The sequence below is a fragment of the Peromyscus maniculatus genome, chromosome 21, assembly GCF_049852395.1.
Source record: "Peromyscus maniculatus bairdii isolate BWxNUB_F1_BW_parent chromosome 21, HU_Pman_BW_mat_3.1, whole genome shotgun sequence".
In the NCBI taxonomy this organism is placed as follows: domain Eukaryota; kingdom Metazoa; phylum Chordata; class Mammalia; order Rodentia; family Cricetidae; genus Peromyscus; species Peromyscus maniculatus.
The window spans coordinates 16,948,314-16,969,236 of NC_134872.1; the positions used below are offsets into that span (position 1 = coordinate 16,948,314).

At 39.6% G+C, this 20,923-nt stretch overlaps 1 long non-coding RNA gene across 1 annotated transcript; it reads right to left on the reverse strand.

Moving 5' to 3' along the window:
* Nucleotides 1-10,287: 10,287 nt before the first annotated feature.
* LOC143270000 (uncharacterized) lies at nucleotides 10,288-20,140 on the reverse strand. Its single transcript, XR_013046813.1, has 3 exons — nucleotides 19,880-20,140; nucleotides 18,968-19,060; nucleotides 10,288-11,086 (listed from the first exon to the last, which is right to left on the reverse strand). It is a non-coding gene; the product is annotated as an uncharacterized LOC143270000 (long non-coding RNA).
* Nucleotides 20,141-20,923: the final 783 nt, after the last annotated feature.

A 20,923-nucleotide genomic window follows, 5' to 3' on the forward strand; every position in this document is an offset into this window, starting at 1 on the left:
ATTGATAATTAAAGACTTCTCATTATATGCAAGTGCGTTTTCTGAGCTCCCTCACTTATTAAGTGGCATCTCATGATGAGTAAAATGGGGAATGGTGACTTGGGAGACAAATGAAGGAAATGTCAAATTCTCTCTGTAATTCACCCTCTCCTCTGGAGAGACATCTGCAAATTCCATGCCATCTAAAGTCTGGCAATAACTCCTAAGGTAAATGCCATTTTGCATTACAAGCAGTGTGTTCTGGGAGGCAAACTTGAAACCACCCACAGGTAACCAAGCCTCATTCATGGTCCCTTAGAACCCTTGACCTTGATATATGTCTAAGTTAGGGTTTTATTACTGTAAAGAGACACCATGACCATGGCAAATTTTATAAAGTAAAGCATTTAATTGGTACTGACTTACAGTTCAGAGGTTTAGTCCATTTTCATCATGGTGGGAAGCATTACAGCATACAGGCAGACATGGTGCTAGAGACGTTGCCTAGAGTTCTACATCAGGATCAGCAGACAGCAGGGAGAGGGTGGGGGTAGACCAGGACTGGCTTGAACATCTATGACCTCAAAGCCCACCCCCTAGTGACACACTTCCTCCAACAAGGCCAAACCTCCAATAACACTTCTTCCTGTGAGTCTATGGAGGCCATTTTCATTTAAACTACCACCGCGCACAAGTATGAATGTTCCTCTTTCTATACATTGGGTAATGAATTCAGGAATTATAAAACCATTATAGAGAAAAGGTATCCTTTTTCTCATGACCTAGACAAAACGCTAAACTTTTCAAAAACTATTAAAGGAGACATATCTTCATTTTCTTTGAAGAAAGATAAATCCTCATCTGGGGCTTCATACCACTTGGAAGACAGTGGTATGAAGACTGTGGAATCCCTTCCTCCATGTTCCTATTCGAATACACATTGATACTAAAATTACACTTTTGTGCCCGGCTTCTTGAGTTCCTTAATATAATCCTGGCAAATGAGCACCTGGCAAAGGCATTCTCTGCCACCATGGGCTGTTCCTTCACACTGTTCATAGTTTATCTGGCAGAGCAGAAGCTTCAAGGTGATGCAATCCTATCATTGCTTGCTATTATTCCCAAGACATTAGAACCCTTTTTAAATTTAGTATTCTTTGAAATGCCCATCCATTTATACAGTGTATTTCAGTCATAACTACCTACCATACCTCCCTCCAAATCCCTCTGATGTCTCCATTCTGTCTCCCTCTCAGCTTCACAGCAGTTTTAAATTGTTATCGCTCTTTTATTCTACAGTTTCATAGTACTTACAGCCATTTAAATTAAAAAAAAAAAAAAAAAAAAGGAAAAGCCAGGTTAAGACTCCTTTTCCTCACCGACTGAATCTCTGAATTGCCTCCATCAGGCTATTGACCCCATAACTTCAAAATATTGGAAACCAACAAGCCCTGGTGCTTTTTCATTGAACTTTGTGTCCACTTCCTAAGTCGCCATGTTTCTCTCAGAAATCATTGCCTACACCCAGCCTCCAGCTTGGCTGTATACATTTTATTCCAGAGCCTTGTTAGCTCCTATCTCCCACACTTGCCTTTGTTTTCTATGGCTGTGTGACTGGCAGGGGCCTCCACTGCTGTGTGTGTGTGCCTTCACATACCACCGTTAAATAGTCCAGACTTGAGAAACTGATTTTGTATTTTCTAGTTGGATTGCTGCTCTCCATTTTCTGCCAAATCTTCCTGGATTTTTTTTTTTTGCCAGCAACATTAAAAATCTCCACAAGCCCATGAATAATCCAGAGGCCGTATTTATAGCATGCACTTGTATAAGTCCATGGCCTTGGTCATACAAGCTCAGCTGACAATGTGTTGTGCTTTGGGGTTTTTTTGTGTGTTCATGTTTAAAGAACTTTATAGATCCATGAATAAATTGAATTAAAAGTTAATCAAAGATATAAACATTTTGGGCAGCCACCTGCTTTGATTTCATCAGCCACAGCTTCAGTGTGTTCTTTTACAATTTCTCAGGGTAGGCATTCCATGCTTATATGTGAATGTAAAATGAAGACCTGAGTCCAAAATCTGAAAAGGTGGGTGCTAACCTCACATATGGGAACATTTGGAAAGCAACAGGTAAGGAGTATAAATCTATCCCCTTTTCACATTCATCTTCTACAGAAATCTTTGCAGGGCTGTTATTAGGCATTCTGTGTTTTATGCTATATATGCATACATACATACATGCACATATCATGCATACACATATACATACCTATATAGATACAGTGCTTGTGGTTTGAGGCTATGCCTGTGGATACCAGCACTACGAGTACATCAGAAGCAAAGAAATAGTCAATAAAACCAAGGCCAGAAAGATTAGTTTGCTGCAAGGCCAAACAATAAGTAAAGGCTATTTTTTCCCTTGAGATAGAAATCGTGTGTCCATATTGAGATATACTCACCTACAGAATTTAAAATAGTGATTTTAGAAATAAATGACATTGTGATGAGTTTTTGATCTTTTCTATTTTTCAAGATCATTCCATGGCTGTTCCAACCAGGAATAATATCACTCAGGAGGGATATAGACCACCACACAGTTGAGACTATAACATTGCCTTTGTATGTCCCTTAAAGGGGGCATGTAGGAGATTAATGTGAGGAGTATCAGTGATCAAAGGCACAAGACGTGAGTGAAAACTTCATGAAACAAGGTATTCTGGGTAAAGAAACAAAGACGTTCTCTCCAAATTATAAATCCATCTACATCAGCCTCCTCACCTTTCAGTTTCTTTTTCATTCACCCCAACTTCCATATTCCCCTCTCTCTTTGGAATCTGTCCAGTCTCCCTCAGTCCTTTGTGTGGTGGGCAGCTCCCCCGTCATGTAGTGTCAGCTTAGACTCAGGCTCATCATCCGAGAATCCCTCCCCCAAGCAGCAGAGAGAGGAAGTCATTCCCAGAAGTGATTCCACTTAAAATTCTGACTTTTTGATTTATTCTTATTCTGAATGCTTAGTAGTATCCAAAGTTATGGATTTGTTTATTTCCTTATTTGTTGTCTGTCTCTCTCCAATAAAATGCAAGCACTTGAAACTGGGGGGGTATCTCCTCTACCATGCTCACTGGGACATCACAGGTTGAAGTGATTTCCCATGCACCATTCAGTAGCTCCAACAGGACCAATCACTGTGACCTTCCCCTGGTAGACTCTGCACCAAATTAAAATAATGTGAGAAGAGCAGGGAGCCTCACTGTCTCTCCCTAGTGGGCAAACACAGGGTACGACTGCCCAGAATACTGATTTTCTTCTTGCACAGCCAACGAAAACTGAAAGTGGTGTCGGGGACAGGCACAACCGCCTATAGAAATGAAGAGTCCCGTGTTATTGAGCTTTGAGACACCAGCTCTGATGATGTCACAGACACTGCTTCATTCCAGAGACCAGTTATGGAGGTGGGGCCAAAGTAGGGGGAGAACTCATATGAACTCAGCAGCAGCCATTTTGGACAATTCCATGTAAGAAGAAGAGGTGCATCATTTTATTTATTTATTATTAAAGTCCTTAAAGTAACAAAAATGGATAGCTTTCTCTGACTATATCAGTTCAGCATCGTTCACTTCTCTATACAGTTCATTTACTCATACAACATTCGTATAATTCTGAGAGCTTTTTAAGGTGGATAAAATGTTCCCTCATATTTCAGTTCAACCAAAGAGTGAAACTATGGAAGATACAGGTAAACATCATGGATTTGGGAGCTTAAAGTTTGTACTTTTTGTCCAAAGTCTACTATCAAAGCAATATCCTACTGAGAAGTTGGCAAAGTATATAATTTTTTTTTAAAAAAAATCACTCAATGTACATTTTATTTTTTATAAAATGTTATGGCTCAGTCAACTAAAACATTATTTTTGTAATACTTGCAAATATATTAATTTTTTTTTTTACTTAGCCACCTGTACAGGCTTTTTCTTTTAGGCCATTAAACAGCTCCCAAATCATGACATGGAGACTCCTTATTAATTATGAATGTTCTGCATAGCTTAGGCTCATCTCTGGCTAGCTCTTTTAACGTAAATTAACCTGTTTATCTTTGTCTGCCTTTTGCCTCGGGGCTTTTTACTTTTCATTCCCTCTGTATATCTTACTTTCACTGGTTCTGTCTGCTGGGGGCTACCTGGCTGGCCCCAGGCATCTCCCTCATTCTCCCTTCTCTTCTCCTTCCTCTCTCGTCCTTCCCTTCTTCTGAGCCTGAATTTCTCATCCTATTTATTCTCTCTCTCTTCCAGCCCTGCCTATACTTTTCCTGACTAACTATTGGCCATTTAGCTTTTTATTAGACCAATCAGGTGCCCTGGGCAGGCAAGGTGAAACAAATGCAACACATCTTTACACAATTAAACTGATGCAGCAGAAATAAATGTAACACACCCTTACATCATTAAACAAATGCAGCATAAACAAGTCTAACACATCATTGCCTAGCTAAAATAACACAACACCCACCTTACACTTTCTTTGAAGTTCTTGAGAATCTTGGATTTTTACAAAAGTATTTTCAATTTTTTTTTTTTTGCTCGAACATTCATCTTTCTTATTTCCATTTCTCTTGTCAAAATGTACTAATAGTATTTCTTCTCACAACAAAAATAAGCCACCTGCTCTGGGCTCACACCTGTCTTTATAGTCATGTATCCCATGATACCTGTGCACAAATATCCTATAATCAATGTGTGTGTGAATTTGGAAGACGGCTATAATATAACTGGAATTACTGTGTGAGATCATGGCATGTGTGGTAATTTGAATGTCATTGGCCCCCATAAGCTCATAGGGAGTGGCACTATTGGGAGGTATGGCTTTGTTGGAACAGGTATAGCATTGTTGGAGGAACTGTATCACTGTGAAGGTGGACTTTGAGGTCTCATATATGCTCAAGCAATGCCCAGCGTCTCAGTCTGCTTCCTGTTGCCTATGTATTAACATGTAGCAGCTCCTTCTCCAACACCATGCCTGCCTGCATTCCACTATGCTCCCTACCATGTGATAATGGACTAAACCTCTGAACTGTAAGCAAGCCTTAATTAAATGTTTTCCTTTATAAGAGTTGCAGTGGTCATGGTGTCTCTTCACAGCAATTGAAACCCTAATTAAACATTAGTGGCCAGGTGACTCCTGATAATGCTAACTTGGTTAATCAGCATTCTGGGAAAGTCTCCTTGGTTTTGTCAACAATATAATACCTGGAGATACTCCATGTGCTTATGTCTAGAAAAAAATCTGCTTTAGAAAAGCTCCAAAAGACTTCACAAAACATGATGTTTGACTTTCATCAAAAGATAAAAACACCCCTTATGGTTCATTGTGTCCAGCACATCATTTATTATGACGAACCAAGACAAGAAGAATTGCTGTGAAATGTTTGCCTTTTAAGCATGATGGTACCTTTTCCTGCTATTAGAAATGTCACAGTCATTAATTTTATTTAAAATACCCTGTCTGAGGCTTTCAATTCCTTGCATACAAATAGAGTATAAGCTTTCTATAGCCACACTTCCTTACAGCCCAGAATCACTGTATCTTCCCACATTCTTTGGGTTATCCCACCTCTTCAGTATGCATTTGACAAAAAAAGAACACTTGATTTATAATTTTCCATAATGGGAAAATAATGACACAGTGAAGAGACTGTGTGTCTTCATTTCAGTCAGCATTAAGTGAACGGAAAGAGCCTTCCGGTTATACAAAGGTCCTTCTCATCTGAATATGGAGCATATACATCTCTAGCATCTACACGTTGACTGTGTTATGTCTTTCTATTTTCCCAATTAATGACGTCAAAGTTTGTGCCAGGGAAACTGTACTACTGTGCAATCATAGAACAGTATATGAGCAATGAATGGCCCATTTTAGAACTATAATGGACAACATTGAGAGGAAGCTGAAAACAAAATAAGTTTGGGATTACCCTGTCCAGGGTAACAAAAATATGAACCCATTTTAGGATAGTGCATGTTGGCATTCATATTTCAAAATGTGATATGGCAACAAATATTAAATTTTAAGTAAGGTACATTCTACATTTTGAAAAACTGTAGGCAAAACTTTAAAATTCCTGCTAAGGGTTACTCAGGAGGACTCTTGGGAGAACTAGGCTGTCAGGGATGAAAAGTCTAGCTTAGTTTACAAGGGAATTGTTGGCATATGAGTCTGTCCGGTATAAATGTTCACTTCAGCTGATAAAGCGTGGGTAGCATCTGGATGTCCCCTAAAAGTAACTTTCAGAATTTTCTAACTCAATGTCTAAGATAACTTTCTAGAATATAACAATGGGGCATAATAAAAACTGACTGTGTTCATGTTATAAGGCTCAGCTAATTGCACTGTATAGCCCCACTTCCCCGTTAACCAAGTTACGAGATCAACTTACACTAATACCATTTAATAGGGAGAATAGCACAAAAGAATTTTTTAAAGGTTTTAAATCTGTAGGAAAATGTTCTTTGTAGGCTTCATATCCATCAAAGGTTAGAAGAGCTTTAAATTATTGTGTTAAAACAAGAAAGAAAGAAAGAGAGAGAGGGAGGGAGGGAGGGAGGGAGGGAGGGAGGGAGGGAGGGAGGGAGGGAGGGAAGGAAGGAAAGAAAGAAGGAAGGAAGGAAGGAAGGAAGGAAGGAAGAAAGGAAGAAAGAAAGAAAGTGGGGGGACGGAGGGAAGGAAAGAGGGAGAGAAAGAAGAAAAAGAAAGGAAGGAAGGAAGGAAGGAAGGAAGGAAGGAAGGAAGGAAGGAAGGAAGGAAGGAAAGGAGGGAGGGAGGGAGGGAGGGAGGGAGGGAGGGAGGGAGGGAGGGAGGGAGGGAGGGAAGGAAGGAAGGAAGGAAGGAAAGGAAGGAAGGAAGGAAGGAAAGGAGGGAAGGAAGGAAGGAAAGGAGGGAGGGAGGGAGGGAGGGAGGGAGGGAGGGAGGGAGGAAGGAAGGACTGAGAATGGAAGGATAGAAGTTGTCTAGCGAAGAGTCCATGATAGGGACTGAGGAGTGCGGAAATTTCAAGTGTCGTGGAATCCTATCCACTAACCATATCTAGAAGGGTTTTTAACTTAGTGGCTGAGGTTGTCATGATTCCTAGTGATAAAAGTATAAAAATTAATAATTGAGAATTAATTAGCCTGGGAAATTTTTGTAAACTGAATTATTTGCTATCTGTGCATCTGTGTATTTGCTATACATTGTGTATTTGCTATACAACACTGATTTCTTCATCTTGCTGGGGAGAAAAACATTTACAGACCACTGAGTGAGGGACAGATGGGCATCAGCCAGGAAACTGAGTAGATTTAGTTCCAAAAGAATCTTGGGAGATAGGTGACGGGTATCTAAAAGTGTTTGAGTGTATAACATGCCCAAAGAGATTATTTCAGATTTAGTTTTAGTGTTAGAGCTAGGAAGTTGGAAACTTTTAAGAGAAGATTTGGCATCATCATGTACCCTGTTCATAACTTATAAAAACATATAAACTTTCACATATCAGATGGAACATCTGAATACACACATCCATTCAATAGGAGAACTGGCTGGACTGGACAACCTTTCCCATCACTGCCACGATTAATCAGAAAACCCTTTTTTTTTTTTCAGATAATCTATGCAAGAGATTTTTTCCTTCGAATAGAGGGTTGTACCAACTGATACTCCAGTTTCACCTAGAGTTACTTCCCCAATCCCAGGAATAGCATTCTCATTATGAAAAACTGTATGAGCATGTGTCAATAAATACTGAGATAATGAGCAATGTGAGTGAAGAGGGGAAGATGCAATTAAGTAAATGTGACCTTTAATAAAACCAACTTGCCTTGTGTGAGTCATCTGCCAGGGGTTCTGGTTACATTATGTGGAACAAAGAAACAACCCTTCTTTTAAATATGATTCAGTAGAGAACATAAAACAAAAAGAACCAGAGAGAGTACATCAGTAGCCACAGGGGAAATTGAGAGAAAGAAAAGAGAGATGCACAGGATTAATTAAATTACTAATGCAACTGCCTTGAGGGGGGAAACTAAGCATTGCAAAAGAACAAACAGTCATTCATCAATAATTTCATTTAATTAATCATTCCAGAAGTTTAAGAGATTGGCCCTCTGGAGCCAGACGGAACTATATTTATAGACGGGGACCATCACTTCTAATTTGGTGCCTGTTTCCAATAGCAATAACATTCTAAGCCCAGGTTTTCTAGACAGTAAAAATAAATCATAATAATAAATCATTGCATTGCTATCAAGATTGTTTTAGGCAATTAGTATCCGAGTTACAGAACAAAGCCAAGCACAGAGAAGAATAGCCGAAAATGCCACCGCAGCAGCGTCGGGAGTATGTCATCATCATATCTAGTTAACCATACAAAAGGTGATTTAATTTAAAAGGTGACATAAGAGTCAGGTCTTAAAGAAGAGCTAAGTATTAGCTGTGACAGGAGAAGAAGCAGACGTTCCAAGCAGCCAGCATGTCTCCGGGGGATCTATTTACATGCAGTTTGAGGCAAGATAAAATTTAGTTGCTAATCAGAGGACTAACTCCATCAAAGCTAAATTAATGAAATTCTACTTTCCCATTAATCAGATTTTTTTTACATTTTTTTTATTTTATTTTACAATACTATTCAGTTCTACATAACAGCCACAGATTCCCTTGTTCTCCCCCTTCCTGCCCCCTCCCCTTCCCTCCAGCCTACCCCCCATTCCTACCACCTCCAGATCAAGGCCACCCCCAAGGACTGAGATCGACCTGATAGACTCAGTCCAGGCAGGTCCAGTCCCCTCCTCCCAGATTGAGCCAAGCGTCCCTGTATAAGTCCCAGGTTTCAAACAGCTATCTCATGCAGCGAGCCCAGGACCTGGTATCACTGCCTAGATGCCTCCCAAACAGATCAAGCCAATCAACTCTCTCACCTATTCAGAGGGCCTGATCCAGTTGGGGGCCCCTCAGCCTTTGGTTCATAGTTCATGTGTTTCCATTCGTTTGACTATTTGTCCCTGTGCTTTATCCAACCTTGGTTTCAACAATTCTCGTTCATATAAACCCTCCTCTTTCTCGCTAATTAGACTCCCAGCGCTCCACCCAGGGGCCTAGCCATGGATGTCTGCATCCAGATTCCTCAGTACTTGGATGGGGTTTCTGGCACAACTATTAGGGTGTTTGGCCATCCCATCACCAGAGTAAGTCAGTCCCGGCTGTCTCTCGATCATTGCCAGCAGTCTTTTGTGGGGGTATCTTTGTGGATTTCTGTGGGCCTCTTTTGCACTTTGTTTCTTCCTTTTCTCATGTGGTCTTCATTTACCATGGTCTCCTATTCCTTGTTCTCCCTCTCTGTTCTTGATCCAGGTGGGATCTCCCGCTCTCTTTCCCTCGACCCTCACCGTTCATTGCTCCCACTCATGTCCAGGCTGTTCATGTAGATCTCATCCATTTCTCCATCATTGGGTGATGCCTGTGTCTTTCTTGGGGTCCTGTTTTCCAGGTAGCCTCACTGGTGATGTGAGTAGCAGTCCAGTCATCCTTCTCATGAAAAAGCAATGCAGATTTTTTTAAGAAAAGGTTTGGCATCATCATTTACCCTGTTGCTAAAATCCCACATTTATTCAGCCCCCAAATTGTGTTGGGTGAGCTTGAAACTGTTGTGAGAATTTTGCCACTTGACCACCAGCATTACTGCCATGAGCATGTCACAGAAATATGTATCTTCACCTAAGTACCATTGCTATTGAAACATTCTAGACCAAGAAATCTAAGGCTTTCACATTGCAAGTGAGGGTTATTTCAGTTTGGCAAGACAGGCAGCCTTGCCCTAAGCTGAGCTGACTGGACAGTGTTTCCTGTCTTAGGGCCAGGCATCTCTTTGGTTCGAGCATCTGCATTAGATATTTGGTGATTCACAGCTCTTTCTCTGTCATTCTGAGTTCCATTCACATTCTTTTTAAAACTCCTGTTGCCGATTTTATGGCATGGTATGATCTACCTCAAATAATCCCTGCTTTGAATCATAATGATACAGAAACAGGGGTGCTGTCTTGCAGTGGTTACTTACCTTATTTGGCTACATGTATATATGCAGGAAGCTGTGGACCTTTAGAATCATGTTACTAAAGAATTCAAAATTGTGATGAGAAATGGTCAGATGGCAATGGAGAAGAAATGTTGTGGTTATAATTTGCATATAAAAGTAATCTTGACTGGCAGAGAAGAAGCACACATTAAAACAAGATATAACTCATATAACTTGATTTTTTATGATGATCAAGTAATGGTTTATAATAAGAAAAATAGGGTGGTAAGATAGTTCTGCAGATAAAAGTGTTCAAGCCTGGTGATATGAATTTGACCCCTGCAACCCACGTAAAGGTAGAATGAGAGAACCTACTCCACAGAGTTTTCTTCTGATCTGCACACGTATGGAATGGCATGCACAGTGCCCCACAGATATTACAATAAGATATGGGTAAATACAGAAGTAAGTGTATAAATAAACTGTTGTGGTTTGTCAAAGTTTTTAATGTAATGATTGGTCCTGTGGCCAAGAATAATGTCCACACAAATCAGTCAGCATTTCTTTCCATCACACACTGAGACACTATTGATTGCTGCATCTTCACAAGTTGTCTGACTCAATTTGGTACTGTTGGATGCTTTGTGTCAACGCCTTATTCACAAGACACTGGTTAATTTTCTCCGTGAACTCCACGTCCTTGATGCTTCTGAAGTTCTCAATTGCAAAGGAACTTGTGAGACAGATGAGAAGGAGCTCTCCAATCTCTTGACAGACTTGGAACGAGTTCCAGCGGGGGCCATGAAGCATTGTCAACCATGACCCCTTTTGTATATTGACATAAGAATTGATTTTTCTCAGACAACTGCACCAAGAAGCCAAGAAAATTAGGAAGGCAGGAAGTGAGAATCTCTTTTGTGTATACAAAACCATTTCTTAGGGAAAATGAAAATGAAATCCTTGTTCAGAAAATTTAAACAATAAAAGTAATATTTATAAAGTTCTAGAGTCTGGTTGCTTCAGACCTAGTCTTATTCTCCATGGATCCCTCTGTAGCATAGTCTGTGCTCTGCAAAGTAAAATAAGGGATCAATTGATTTCTGTTTGCCTCTTAATATGTTTTTCTCAATTAGCACAAAAATGTGTATACTTATAACATACAGTATGCTACCCAATTCATGCACATTTCATGTAATGCCAAATTAGGGTAAGTACTCCACCCACAACCTCAAAGATTTATCATATCTTTTGGGTATGAATATTCCAAATTCTCACTTAGAGTTACTTTGAAATACAAACAAGACGTGATCTTGTTAGCTATAGTCACTCTAATGGTGACATCCTTGTGTGTTGGAACTATAATAAAAATAAATTCCTAAATGACAACATTATGCATCACATCAGCATTGAGAGTAGTGAAAACATATGAATATTATCAGTCACCTTCTGCATTTATCCTGTAGAATAGAAACAAACAGTCCATAGGTTGTACCACTTGAGGACCACACTCCCAACATCACTGCTCTTGATAATTCTGTTGAGTGTCTTTTGCACAAATAAACAATAATTTATACAGTGACTTTTTAAAATATATTTGCTTTAAGTTAAGAGGCCAAAGAACTTTGGCAGGCAGAAAGAATACTATTTTATGTTACATAAAGCTAATTCTTAGAAACAAATTGGAAATGAGACATTTGTTCATAAAATTTAAATAGCTGACATGTGAAGCAAAAAAATCAAGGAGTGCATAACTATAAATATACAAACCATTTGAACTAATGATAATTTTTAATACTAGGTTTTAAATAAACATATCACTATTCCTTAGACTTCACAGACAGGTGTCCACCCACCCTCCTCATATGAAATAGCGCATATAACTCTCGTCTCTCAAAAACCTTATCTTTAAAAGAGTCAGTTAATGAATGCTGTGTATATTATATGTCTTGAGTGTAAACACAAAACCAGAGAGACAAAATACGCCCTGGGAGAAGATTAATATCACACAGCTTTTCAAATAGAACAGAAAAACACATGAGCCCATTACCACAGCAGGAAGAAACAGCCCCAATTTTTACAATGGTACAGAATTGCTATGGCTAACCAAGATGCTGGTTCGGTGTCACTTTGCTGATCAGTATCGTGGTATAATGTCACTGTGGCTAATCATCATGTGGTACACCGTTCCTATTTCTATTCATTATCATGGTACAGTGTTATGATGGCTAATCATCACCATCCTACAGTGTTCCTATGGCTAATCATTACCATAGGACAGTGTTGCTGCAGCTCATCATTAGCATATTGCAGTGCTACTGCAGCTAATCTTTAGCTTATTATAATGTTACTATAGATAATCACTATGAAGGAGAAAAGTATTACTATGAAAAATTGTTGAGGTAGAAAAGTGCACAAAGGCTGATGGTACAGTGATAGAGTATTAATATAGATAATTATTACTGGGTCTAATCATCAACATGGTACAGTGTTACTTTGGCTAATCATTTCCATAGTTAAATGTAACTATAAATAATTGTCCCCGTGGCGCAGTGCTACAATAAGTAATAATTATTGTGGTACAGTATAAAATATAAATAATTATTACCATGGTACAATATTAATATGGTTAATCATTGCCATATAAATATTAATGGTTAATCATGGTACATAGCTAAACTTTACTATGGTACAGTGTCACTATTACTAATCATTCCCATGGTACAATATCACTATGTAAATCATTACTGTGGTACAATATTACTATGGCTGATCATTATTATTGTATAGTGTTATTATAGCTAATCATTATCATAGTACATTATTACTATGGCTAATGATTACTATAGTATAACTATGGCCGATCATTTCTGTGGTTTAATGTTACTATAGCTAATAATACTGTAGTACTCTTACTATGGTTATCATTGCCATAATAGGTGCTATTATGACTAATCATCATTGTGGTACAATAGCACTATTGCTAATCATTACTATAGTACAGTGGCTAATCATTACTATGTTACAGAGTTACTATGGTTAATCATTACCATAGTACAATATTACTGTAACTCACCATTACTGTGGTACAATAACACAATGGCTAATCTTTACTGCAGTACAGTGTCAATATGGCTAATCATTACCACAATACAGTATCACTATGTTTAATCAATATCACAGAAGAGTGCTACAGTGACTACTTGCCATGTTACAGTGTTACTATGACTAATCCATATTATGATTATACTAGTATGACACAGTATTACTGTGATTAATCATTACTACAGTACAGTATCACTATTGCTAATCATTGCTAAGGTACAGCAGCACTATGGCAAGCATTACTGTGGTATAGCACCACTGTGAATAATTATTACTATAGTACAGTGTCACTATAACAATCATTACAACTGCAGAATTTTATTCTAGTAATCATTATAATGGTCCAGTGTCACTATGGCTAATAAATACCATAGTAAATGTCACTGTGGTTAATCCCTACTATAGGGCTGTGTCACTATAGCTCATAATTACTATAGTACAGTGTGACTAAAGTAATCATTACTGTGGTACAATATTACTGTGGCAATCATTACTTTGGAAGAGTATTATTTGGTATAACGATTACTGTGGTGTGGTATTACTGTCAGTAACTATTACTGTGGTTTTTGTATCACAATAGAAAACTCTATACAGGTGTGACTTATTACTGCATCTTTATATATGCTTATATTCCTCCAAGAGGCCTATAACACCATATATTATCTCTCTATGAATAAACTGCAATAAAGTTTAGCTTACTTATATTTGTTTGGGGCATGCTTTATTATAGTAAATGATAGATCATTACCTGTCTTGAATTTTAAATATTCAGCATATAATGTTTTTTATCTTCCTAGCTGATACAACCTGGTAAGATATTTCAGTCTTTAAAAAATTCCCCAAGAACACTCCTCCACTGCTGATGGGAATGCAATCTTGTACAGCCACTCTGGATATCAGTATGGAGGTATCTCAGAAAATTGAGAAGCAACCTACCTCAAGACCCACCAATACCACTCTTGGGCATATACCCAAAAGATGCTTAACCACACCACAAGGACATAGGCTCAACTATGTTCATAGTAGCATTATTTGTAGCCAGAACCTGGAAACAACCTAGATGCCCCTCAACCAAAATAATGGATAAAGAAAATATGGTATATTTGCATAATGGAGTATTACATAGCAGTGAAAAGCAATGTCATCATGAAATTTGTTGGCAAATGGATAGAACTAGAAAAAATCATCCTGAGTGGGATAACCCAGACCTAGAAAGACAAACATGGTATGAATTCACTCATAAGTGAATATAGATGCAAAGCAAAGGATAACCAGGCTACAATCTTCAATCCCAGAGAAGCTAGGTAAAGAGGAGGACCCTAAGAGGGGACATGCATGGATTGCCCCATGAAGGAGAAAGAGTTAAGATCTCCTGGGTAAACTGGAAGGGAGGAGTAGAGGGGACGGGATGTGAGATGGGAACATGAGGGTTCTACATGGCTGAGTTGGAGGAAGGACAGAGAAAGAAAGCAATGAAAGAGATGTCTTGACAGAGTGAATCATTAAGAGGTTAGGGAGAAATCTAGAACTATGGAAATCCCCAGGAACTCATAAGGATGGCCCCAGCTAAGACTCATAGCAATGATGGACAGGGTGCTTGAACTAGCCTTCTCCTGTATTCAGATCGGTGACTGCCCTAATTGTCATCATAAAACCTACATTCAGTGACTGATGGAAGCAGATGCAGAGACCCACAGCCAAGCACCTGGCCAAGCTCCTGGAGTTCAATTGAAGAGAGGAGGGATTATAGGAGCAGGAAGGCAGGAAGGGGTGTGTGTGTGTGTGTGTGTGTGTGTGTGTGTGTGTGTGTGTGTGTGTGTGTCAGGATCATGATGGGAAAAACCACAGAGACAGGTGATCCAAGCTATTGGGAGCTCATGGACTCTGGACTGACAGCTGGGGAGCATGCATAGGACTGCACTAGGCCCTCTGAATGTGGGTGGCAGATGTGTGGCTTGATGTGCTTGTGGGTCTCCTGGCAATAAGACTAGGACTTATCCCAGGTAGAAGAACTGGCTTTTCAGAGCCCATTCCCTATGGTGCCATGCCTTACTCAGCCATGATGCAGTGGGGAGGGGCTTGGTCCTGCCCCAACATGATATGCCCCCCCTATGATGACTACCCAAGGGAGGCCTTACTCTCTATGAGGAGGGGATGGAGGTGGGATGGGAGGGAGGTCGTGGGGAGTGGGAGAAGGGGAGGGAGGGGAAACAGGGGTTGATATGTAAAATGACAAAAAAATTTTAATAAAAGAGCTACAAAAATAATCCACTAAAATCCACTTCCTAAGTGAATCTGAATTATTTAAATGATGTTATTTAACTGTACATGCCTGAGTAGAAATTCAAGTACAGTTTTATTTATGCAAATTGAGATACAAATAAAAAATGGAAATCCAGAAAATACCTTATAAGGAAAAAATGCTTCTAAAACACCTGTCCTACTCAGCATCATGCTTTGGTAGACCAGACAGTGTAGACTCTGGTGTGCCTGGGAGCTGTGGCCAAGCCACTGACCAGCATGCCAGCACAGGGTCATAATACATGTCCCTCATCCAGAAAATGTGTCTGTTTAAAAGGGGGCAGTGTGCTTTCTACTGGATGTCATTTCATACCATTGCAAAGTAGAACCATAGTAAGCAGAGGACTGTCTCTATACATATATAACACACTTCCACACATGCACATAGTTTGCCTAACAGCTGGAGAACAAGCTACTTCTAAAGAGAATGCCTCAGACCTAGTTGCATTTAACATCAGATCTCTAGATGAGGATGAGGCTGGAGCTGGTCAGTCAGATCTGTGCAGCCATGAGCAAAAGGCTTGACATGCTACCTACAAGCAAATCAACTGAAACAACTGTTATTCTCCTTTAATGATGTGAATGACATGAAAAACGAGAAGCATTTTGTTCACATATTCTGAAATGAACAAAATTAACCCAGCAATTTTCCAGTATGGACAGGAAAGGAAGCAAAATGAGTATCGTTTCGATCGCATCTCAAAGGTTTGGTCTCATAACCTGACACCAATTCCAGTCATTGTATATTTTAATTCTGAGTAACATTTGCATGGGTATAGTTCTTCAAGTTAGCATAGCTAACATTTAGGAGTGTTGTTTTACTAAATAATGTGGACTCCACATATCACTAGTCCTAACCATTTGCAGTGTGGCTTTGGACTACCTGCCAGATCAGCCAAATCCTGTTGTTATAAGGTGAAAACTCTTTCATACTAATTGTGGTTGGTTGCTGGATAATTCTGATAAGCAAGTGAATTATAAACGGCATGATTCATCATGCCAAATTCCCAACAACATATCCAGTGGTGGGGATTGGAAGGAAGGCTGGCCAGGAGGGCCATTAGGCCTTTGCAAATAATTATCAGCTCTCCTTTGGAATCCATTCATATCTGGGCACTGTCTCTCCTTGCATTTTTGAAGAGCAGTTACTATGCTAGAACAGTTGCTAGGCAAGCTTGGACCTAATTGCAGTTTTCTCTTAACTCCCTATTACAAGGACTGTGTTCATTTTAGTTCCTAGAGATTTTCTTTTGTTAGAATCAAAAGGTAATAGCCTCATTTACAAGCACAGCAGCCTAGTGTGATCTGCAAGGTTCTATGGGAGGACAGTCCCTAGAAAACAGCCTATGAGATGCTCCTTAGGTATCGCAGCAACCTCAAGTTGAATCTTGCCATGTACTGTGACATATTGAAAACTGGTTTCTTGGTTGTGTGCCGCCATGGTGCATAAACACGAGATTAGTTGCAAACACAGAAAGCAGGTCTGAAAATGATGTGATTATTGCTGTTTTATAGACCCAGAAAAATACTTAGGACTACATTAGTTGAAAATTAGTGTGAGAATAAATGCTCACTAAAATCGACATACAGACATTCACCCATGTCACTCAAAGTGCAAACTCACACTGGAGACAAAGTGCCACTGAAATGAATAAACAAAAAATAAGTAGTCTTTCATTTAAAAAGCTTATATTACGTTTCTTTGTCCCATTCTCTGTGATCAAATAAACACCACTACTGATTTCCAATGATAATGTCCACTAGAAAGATTCATCACCTCAACAAATACTGACATTACTAAGAATGTTGCTGAGATCATCTTTAACTGAGATATCTAAGATAGGTAAAAGCACAGAGAAGATCAAATTGAACAGTTTTGTGGAAAGGCATTTTAAAGTCAGTTGTCAAAACTCTTGGAGTTTTAAGCCCAGACCATAAGCACATTATTTCTTCTTTTTTAAGCTAGGAATGCCATGTCAGCCTTATTCCCAAGGGCATTTCAAATGTCTTACTAAATCACAGGAAACTATAAATAAAGAGGGTGGAACATGGATTTCATAAAAGTATGATCCTAGTCATATATAAAGAGACATAAGTGTGGGTTTAGATTCACTGTCTTGTTCTCTTAGTCTGTGTGTGGAAACAATGTTTAATCCTAAAGATGGTGGTATTATCCTCATAGATTAAAAAAAAAGTAGTTCTCCATCTATCCTACCAATCTTATTCTGACACTTTAAAACTCTGCCCCTGTAATATTAAGTTCCTTCAATAATCTTGGAATAAAACTTTACCATCTTCCTGGTTCCTTTAGTAATCTGCTAAATAAAATATTGACTCATTTGGGGTAGCAGTCACGTTGTTTAGTAGGGTAAGGTCAGCAGAATCAGGTCACTCGGCACAGTGCGGAGACACCGGGCTCACTTTGAAAAGCACATTTGTATTTTGGAAACTCAACGGCTTTATATAAAGTCAGACATAATGCAGAAGAGCTGACAGGTTGCTATGAAAATCATGTCTTTGAATTCCCCTCCTGTCATGCCCTAACTGTGTGATCTAGGGAAGGAAAAATAATGCAGTGCCTCTCAAGGGCACTAAGAGTTGCTTTCCCCATCTCTGAAATAGACACAGTTCTCTTGTTAGGAATTTCCTATATTTCTAACAATGTTAGCAAGCTACAGAAAGCTTTTGAATCTTGTATTTGAGGGTTTGTATCAAGTGTTTTCTCAGGGAGCCTGCTTACTCATTTCCCATTTTATTTTAATACAAAGGTCCCAAGCAGCCAACAGTAAATATACTAAAGCAAGACATCTTTCATTCTCTTTGTTAGCTCCTGCCCATTAGTGTTGCAAAACACCTCTCCCCCAGATTTCAAAGGAAGCTCTGGGGAAATATCTGTGTACCACACAGGGACTGTTGCTATGACCTTGAGTAAATTTTTAAGTCACCCAAGAAAGTCTCAATAGAGAAATAATAACTGAGCAGCAGGGGACAGGGTAGACAAGGTTCTGACCTGGATGCCAGTGTTTGTTTACAGGTAAACAGATCACTCTAGAGTCTTCTAACCTCCTAGGATCCTGTTGTCCTTACTCCACAGAACTACTAGGCAGAGACTGCTAAACTGGCATCCTGTGGACAGTCTGAAAGTATCTCAACCTCTGTCTGTGTATTTATTTTCAGTAGTTGCTCTAGTGAGCCCTAGTGAGTAGAGTTCCTTTTTATACTCTTTGTCACTGGAATATTATAGCCACATTTTCAACAGCTCATTTTATTCATTCATTTAACAGATATTAAGCCAGCCTTCACATACTGTAGTATATATTATTTCAGAAGACTTTAATAGTTGTCCTTGATACTTGGCCTGACTGACAGTCTGACTTATTCTAAAGCAATGCCACCCAGACCCTAGTGACTGTGGAGGCAATGAGTGTCATCTTCTAATCCTCACATTTTACCACGATGTTAATTGTCACCGATGATATCAGGACACCTTGAGAAAGGGAACAGTGTTATTTTTAAGATGGTCTGCCATTATTATCACTATTATTACCTCACAGCAGACCAGCTTCCATGTGAACACAGTCATCTTCTAAAGGAACAAAATCTTCAGACAAGTTCATTGTTATACAGCTTTCCCTGTAAACTGAAAGAAAACTTGACTTCATTCACTTTCAATTAGAATGCTTTGCTAGAGGGCTGGAATGGCTCTGTCGGTAAGGCACTTACCATGCAAGAAATGTGAAGATCTCAGTTTGAGCCCCAGAACCCATATAAAAAAACAAGGCACAGCAGCATGCCTTTGTAATCCCAGTGCTGGAGAGGGGGAGACAAGAGCAGCCCAGGGGCCCATTGGCCAGGCAGTCTAACCAATTGGTCAGGTCCAAGTTCAATGAGAAAGTGTACCTCAAAAAATAAAGTGGAAAGCAATTGAAAAAGACATTGGACTTGTACCTTTGGCCTCCACAGGCACCCATGCATGTGTGCATGCACACACAGAGGCAGAGAGAGAGAAATACATGTGCACACACACAGAGAGAGACATACATATACACACAAACATTCACACACAGAGACACAGACACACACAGAGGCACCAAGACACACAGGCACACAGACACACAGAGAGACAGATACACAGACAGACACACAGAAAGAGACACAGGCACACACACACAGGCACCAAGACACACATGCACACAGACACACACACACACACACACACACACACACACACACACACACACACACTTACCACATCAGAAGCCAAATCTACTGTGCTACCCTGAGTTCCCCCCACAGCAAAGGAAGCTGGATTATAAAGTTCCTGAGGAATACTTATCTGTTCCTCATTATTCTCAGCATGTTTTTGTTTTATTTTATAATTTGATTTAATTTTACATATCAGCCACGGATTCCCCTGTCCTCCCTCCTCCCCCTCCCTCCCCGCCCTCCCCCTGCCTACCTGCCATTTCCATCTCCTCCAAGGCAAGGATTCCCCTGGGGATTCAGCTCAGCCTGGTAGATTCAGTCCAGGCAGGTCCAGTCCCCTCCTCCCTTCACCAGGCTGTTTTGTTTTTTTTTCAGGACTGCAGCATCTTAATAAATCCTACTGACCAGGCAGAATGCGATGCTCCATTTTGCATCTCAGACTCTCCCAGCTCTGTCAACAAACATTGCCTTAGTTAGAACAACGTAGCCAATTTACAACAAAGACTCTGTTTAGTTTGTGTTCAAAAAGGCCAGGCTTTACGGAAAGAGAGAGGAGGCAAAAGGGAGAGAGTCAGGTGTTCCTGAAAACCACTTACACTTGATTCTCCACCAGAGAGAACTGTACTACTTCAGTCTCCTAAGACAGGTTTTCAAAATGCGTGGAGTTTGCTCTCCTATGTCCCGCTGTCTATGTTTTCATGTGTACTTACAAAATAATTCCTAAGTAAGGGACATATTTTCTTTCAGGAGCACATCTCTTCCAGACAGCACATGGAAGAAGGGAATTATTAACTAATTCTGCCATTGGAACAGATTGGCAATGTAGCATAAGACATCAGTTTCTTATGGAAGGCAAGAAAAAATAACCAGTTGGTCTCCTTGGCAAAGATAAAAACATCATCAATTAATTTAAATGCCCCACAACCCTCTCTAAATTTCTTTAAAACATGTTCAGGAAGTAATGACTAGAGAGAGCAACAAAGCAAAGAAAGAGACACTTTCCTGAAATTTTTTACCAGTCAGCTTAATCTTCGAATACCACGAAATTATGAAGAGTATCAAAAATAACCCTTAAACTTCCTGAATCTGCAGGAATGGATTGGCCACATGTAGCGAGTCATTCTCTGTCCCACTAGCCAGCTCCCAAATCACAACATGGAGACTTATTAATCATTATGAAAGCTTGGCCTATAGCTTAGGTTTGTTCCTAACAAGCTCTTATAACTTAAATTAACCCATTTCTATTCATCTATGTGCTGCCACATGGCTCATGGCTTTTACCTCTCATCCTGCATGT